Below are 6579 nucleotides of genomic sequence, written 5' to 3'. Positions count from 1 at the left end.
ATCTTTTGTTCAGTAACTTTCCAACCTTTAGTAATGCATACAACATACTTACATGCAGGTTTTATATATATATATATATATATATATATATATATATATAATTTATATATATATATATATATATATCTATATATGTTATAGTATAATATAGATATATATAATATATATATATATATATATATAACAAAAATTTTTTTTTTTTATCACATGAACGTGATCCGTATACATGCATTAAACTACAAAATGTCCAATTCGCTCTACCTAGGAGTTGATATATTTTCATATTGTTAACCCAAAGGCCATTTTTTAGTTGGTGATGATTCCGTCCTCTCATGGATTCGAACCAGCAGCGCAGTGGAGAAATCAAGACTTCAGTGATGTTACCGATTTGTTGGCCGAGTCGGTAACTCACTGAAATCCTGATTATCCACGAGAGGACGAAATTATTATCACTAAAAATTCCCTTGGGTTAACACATGAAAATATATCAACTGTAAGGTAGAGTAAATTGGACATTAAGTCACCTTTGTAGCTTAATGCTATATAGTATATATGTGTGTGGGTATGAAATAACTGTGTACCATACAGCATATATTCATGTATTCTAGTTTGCATATGCATATAAGCACCACATTAAGGTAAATAACAAACAGAGCGTGCTACCTTCACACTTATGCACGTATGCGTAAAGATATATGCCTTCCTTTTTTGCTGTTCATTCTCTAGTCATTAGTAGCGGATGGAGCACAGAGTTCCTCTATTCGTTGAAATTTAATCTCTTTTTAATGAGCCGACTAATGATCAGACATAATTAACAGGTAGAGTCTTTATCTTAAGAGCTGGTCCTGCCTTCCTTTTACTGCGATAAAGAAAAGAAACATTGCCTCTATTGTTTTTATTTGATGTTTCCCGTTTCTTAAACTCTTCTGGAGAATAAAGATAAGGATTTTTCATGCTACGTTTAATTTAGGGTAATGATTGTTAAAGAAATCAATATTCTTCATTCATTTAGTATAAGAATACGGACCCAAAAGTTTGTGACTGACGCCATTTCCAAATTCCTGAGAAACTTTATGGCAATCCACAGGTATTAATACAGTTCTGAAGTTTCAAGTTCAATTGGTGTTAAGAAGTGATGAAGTTTTATAGATAAAAGATATATATTAAATCAAATAATATCCTGAGGGGTAATTTTTTACAATTTGATTTCTTTAGGGTAACGAAATGTCTTTAAATGCTATGTGAAAATTTATATCTTTCTTGCAGGCCACCAGCTTTTCGCACTTCCGGTCATCTGAGAGAAGAACTTGGAATAATTCAAGAGAAAGATTTGCAGGGACGATTTATGTCCAAGAATCCGAGGAAGTGGAATATAAATCAGCTTTAGTTCATTAGTAAGACTTTGTTCCCATCGCGAATTTGCATGAGTTAGCATAATTCTATTTAGTGTTTTTTTACTCTAATTTTTAGTTTCTCTAGTTGTCTCGACAAAAGAGAGGTGAGGAACTTTTGACAGAAAGGAGATGAAGTCGCTTCCATTAACGTTTGTCGTTACTTAATATGAAGAAATGACCAAGGCTTTATACCATTGGGTATTAGCAAACTCTCCTTTCCGCAGGAAACTCCTCTTTATTCATAATAACTTTATAAGATGTATGAGTTATAAAGTATGAAAAATACATAGATACATCTTAGCTTTATAAGAATTTGGGTAGGAAATTCTTAGAAAACTGAGGAGGAAGCAAATGTAATTCATTAGGAGAAGCAAAGACCAGTGGAGAATTTAACGGAATTAGAACAAGAAATGAAACGGTAACTGGTTAGATAAGAGAATTAAGTTAGGAAATCTGGGAGGGAAGATAAGATCTCTTGAGGAAAAGACTACTTAAGGAAAACGGTTTTACTTCAATAACCTTGGAAGGTACGTGTAAGTTGTGTAAATTGTGTAAGTTGTAACCAAAAAAAGAAAAATGATGTTATAAAAAGGGGTCAGTGGACACAGCAAGGTTAAATTAGGTGTTACTTATGGAAAACGACTGATGGAGTACATTTCAATAGATAAATGTAAAGAATGAATTAAAAAAAAAGTATAACTTAGAAATATATGGTAAGTTTTGAAAGATGCGGAAAAGAAATGCTCCTCATCTAAATATCAAAGGTGATGTTGTTGATTATTCAGCAGAAGAGAAGGAAAAGAAGGAAAATATACACTTGAAATATAGAAGAAGGAAAATTCTTTGGAAACAGCAAAAAATACCTTCAGGTAGGACGAATGCGACTGAAAAAGGCAGAAACACAAATTGTTACTGATAAAGAAGCAAATTGCACGAAAGGATAAAACGGACTGAAGAAAAGCAATATTCAGTGACTTTTACTTCTAAGAATATTATTTGTATCACTTTTGCATTGTAAAACTCTCTCTCTCTCTCTCTCTCTCTCTCTCTCTCTCTCTCTCTCCACATACACACACACACACACACACACACACATATATATATATATATATATATATATATATATATATATTAATATATATATAGATATATATATATATATATATATATATATATATATATATATATATATATATATATAATATATAATATATATATATTCATATATAATGTTTATATGTGTTTATATAATGTTTTGTTGTGTATGATATTTTATGGCTGTTTGAGAGACGACTGAATCTGCAGTGAAGAAAAGACCTCGAAATGGGAGAGTGGAAGAAGCTCTTCATGTTTCAATCTGAAGCGATTCCAGGAAACAGCCAACTTCTAAAGCTACGAGGCAGTTTATAAACACCTTGAATCCAAGCACTTCTTGCTTGGCCGTCTCCCTGCGTACAAGAAGGAATGAGATATTTGTGATGCCCTTTTAGATTTAACAGCTTGCATGATAAAATTTACAAAGGATATTTATGCAGGCCGGTTCAAGGTGATTTAGAAATTGTCTGTAACTTCACCTTATATCTGTCTCCATCTTGACTGCTACCTACTGCTTACGACTATCACGTACTAGATTCGCTACTTCTTCAAACAGAACTCACCGGTAAATCCTGTATTTATTAGTCATGTGAAAAAAAAATTTTTTCAGTTCATCTCAACGAAAGGTGCCTAATGTAATCCTTTCCCCTTCTTTTGCTACTAGCAATTCTTCCTCCTCCTAAACCTTTTGTTCCTTTTTTTTACTGCGATTTCTTTTGAACATAACAGATGTTTGGTGATCAAGTTTTTTTTTTTTGTCAAAATGTTTTGTTTTCCAAACTTTTCCCTCAATGGTTACTTTCATTTTTTTTATGTAACAACTTCTGCTCCTTTCCCCAGCACTAATGGTGTTGAATAAACATTTTTCCACTTTTATCAGTTGCCTCCACTATACATTTTCTCTTGTTCAAAATCTACATTTTCTCTTGTTCAAGAAATCTATATTTTCTCTTGTTCAAGAAATCTATATTTTCTCTTGTTCAAGAAATCTATATTTTCTCTTGTTCAAGAAATCTATATTTTCTCTTGTTCAAGAAATCTTTATTTTCTCTTGTTCAAAAATCTACATTTTCTCTTGTTCAAGAAATCTATATTTTCTCTTGTTCAAAAATCTACATTTTCTCTTGTTCAAGAAATCTATATTTTCTCTTGTTCAAGAAATCTTTATTTTCTCTTGTTCAAGAAATCTATATTTTCTCTTGTTCAAAAATCTACATTTTCTCTTGTTCAAGAAATCTTTATTTTCTCTTGTTCAAGAAATCTATACTTTTTCTAGTTCAAAAATCTACATTTTCTTAAGAAATCTATATTTTCTCTGTTCAAGAAATCTTTATTTTCTCTTGTTCAGAAATCTACATTTTCTCTTCCGTTTCAACGCACCAGCCGTCCTTTGTCGGCTCTCGGTCTTCCATTACTTCTGTTTCTTACCCAGAGCTGATCCTGTGGGCATAAACGATTAGGTATCCTGTCATTTAAACAAGTTTAATATTTATCTGTCTCTTTTCCAATCCAATTATTCTCTTTCTTTGGATGAAAATTGGACCGAGCTGCTCATTTCTGTTCAATTAACTTCACTAACCTTGAGAGGTCACATATTCCCAGTATGTTTTTAATGCATCTCCAGAAAGAATTCGATGCTGCCTTTAAGTGTTGGAAGTCCTTTTCTTTATCCACTTATCGAGACCTTATTTGTGGCATTTTCCTGGCCGTTCTTAATATTGGTCGTATATTAGAGGTGCTTCAGCGTTTATATCCCTCCTCGATAGGATTTAATTAAAAGCAGAGCGTTTGATCAGGGACATTGCCTCATCTCTTCTCTTGATTCTCTTTCTCTTCATCACTAGGGAGTATTTATGTGTCTTTTTTATTAGTACTTTTTCGGACACTGTTCCTTTGAGATAAAAGCCCCTCTCCTCATAGGTAGCCATGTAAAACCTTTCAGTCCACATCTCTTTTGAAATGAATAATCCTGGATTTCCACGGCCATTAGCATGTTTTTCTTTGTAATTGCGGAGCTTCTTTCATTATTCTATTTTCCCATAGTTATACAGCCTCTCGTCATTCAGGCGAAGAGGTCGGGCTGTTGATTTCCTCCAAGTTATTCCTTAGTTTTTTCACTTTCCCATTTTTTTGTCTTTGAGGCTGGGCTAGTAAAGCGCATTGTTTGCTGTCCCCTTTAACTACATATGTATACATCAATTACCTCTATACCCCGTTAGGCACTATTGAAGGGATTTGCAGCATCCCGTCAGTTCCTGGATGCACCCACTCTTTAGTTTTTTCCTTTTCCTCAATTCCCGCTTCTTTTCTTCATTCTTGCTCTCCAACCTCTTAAATATTGCTTCTTTGTGTAACTGTTGGGTTTCCTTCCAGTTCTTTCATTACATTCTCGTACTTTCTCTTGCTGTTCAGCCACTCCAACTTCCTTTGTTCACTTTTTTACCAATAAATCTCATAATAATTACCCTCTGATATGTACATGTAAAAATACAGAGAAACATAATGTGTATATATCATATCCCGCGATTTTGTTACGTCCAAGGAACTGGATTTCAATAGATCGGCTAAATCAATGACTTGGCTCAATTTAGATGCCTTTTAACGGGGCAACTTAATCAGTGAACTACGAAGGAACCAACAAAATGGGGGCAGTGAACAAAATAAGTCAAAGAATTTCTGTGAAAAGTATGCTAAGCTACCAAATTGTTCAAAGATACACTATGCATCCACTACAATACCGTATTATTTCACTGAAATAGAGAATATCGAGGCACTGTATGCTACTGTATTAAACGCTAACTAGTGCCACAACAGTTACGAACAGATGTAACTAAAATTAACTAGGACCAATTTCTAAGATAACACGTAAAGTAAGTAGGAATTTCCTTCGATGGGTCTGACACAGAACAGCAGGGAGAGATGCACCTCTCAAAACAGTGTCTGTGATTACTTGGTAATGCACTTTGCAATTGTTTACAATAGCACCGTTGCTTGACACACATGAGACACACAGCACTGCCGGTAAATCTGGGACAAAGTTGTATTGACTGAAGCTAAGGTGTTGCAAGAATTTACTTGACTCAAGGCGCAAGTGCAAAGCAAAACTTAATACATTTCGCACTGTTTCAAGCAAAATAGTTACTCGAAGCTTGTCGCCAAAATACAACTAAATCACTATTCAAGAATATGACAATAAGTAGGTCACGGTTCACTGGAATGGAATTAGGTAAAAAAAAATTCAAATGTGAAATTGAGGATCTAGGAATGGGAATGGAAAGGATGTTAGGAATAGGGGCTAGAATTACAGAAACTGATTTCTAATCGAAAATACAGTTTCTTGTCACTCTGGGTAATTTAATCGGACGTGATGTTCGTTGTAGAATGAGCTGTTGGGATGGTCGTTGAGGAAACTTATAACTTCTTGCTACCAATGAAGGGAGTAGGCAGGGTGCGACTGGAATAGTTGGTTGCACAAGGGCCTTGGTATGAATAGGCTAAGTGAGTGAGTTAGAGATTTCTCTGGAGTATGTCTGCAATGGAAGGGCTCATAGGCTTTAAGCATAAGCCAAGGCACTGGGCCGGATGAGTCTCTCTCAACTCGTTATGGACAGCTGGGTCCAGAGATACCTACAAACTTAGGGTATCGTGATAGAGTACTGGGTACTGCATTACTACTTCGTGCCACAGCTCTACTGATTTCTGGGGGCAATGCGGGGTCCTTTTATCCCCGTCTTCAAAGGAGGACCACCTGAATCCCCAGGTAGTGCTGGAAGAGAACAGTATTTCGACAGAAAGACAAGTCTTTATTGTCTAATTTTAAGAAGGGGTGTTACAAGGAGAGGGGGGTCGAAATGGGCGGAGTTACTAAGCACTAAAGGCAAGAGTTAGGTCTAATCTTGAATGACCTGCAGCTGGGTCAAGAGGGGTTGACCACCAGAGCGGAGGAGTTAATGAATGTATCGTGACCCTTAGGGAATTGACACAGTTGGATAAGGAATAGTGTGAAAATTGAATCTGTTACCTTTCACAAGTGTTGTGGCCAAATGCAGGTGGCCTGCTATATGAGTGACATGAACGCTAATGACAGCTA

The sequence above is a fragment of the Macrobrachium nipponense genome, chromosome 21 (genome assembly GCF_015104395.2).
Source record: "Macrobrachium nipponense isolate FS-2020 chromosome 21, ASM1510439v2, whole genome shotgun sequence".
Lineage (NCBI taxonomy): Eukaryota > Metazoa > Arthropoda > Malacostraca > Decapoda > Palaemonidae > Macrobrachium > Macrobrachium nipponense.
Note: the sequence above shows the minus strand (reverse complement) of the source record.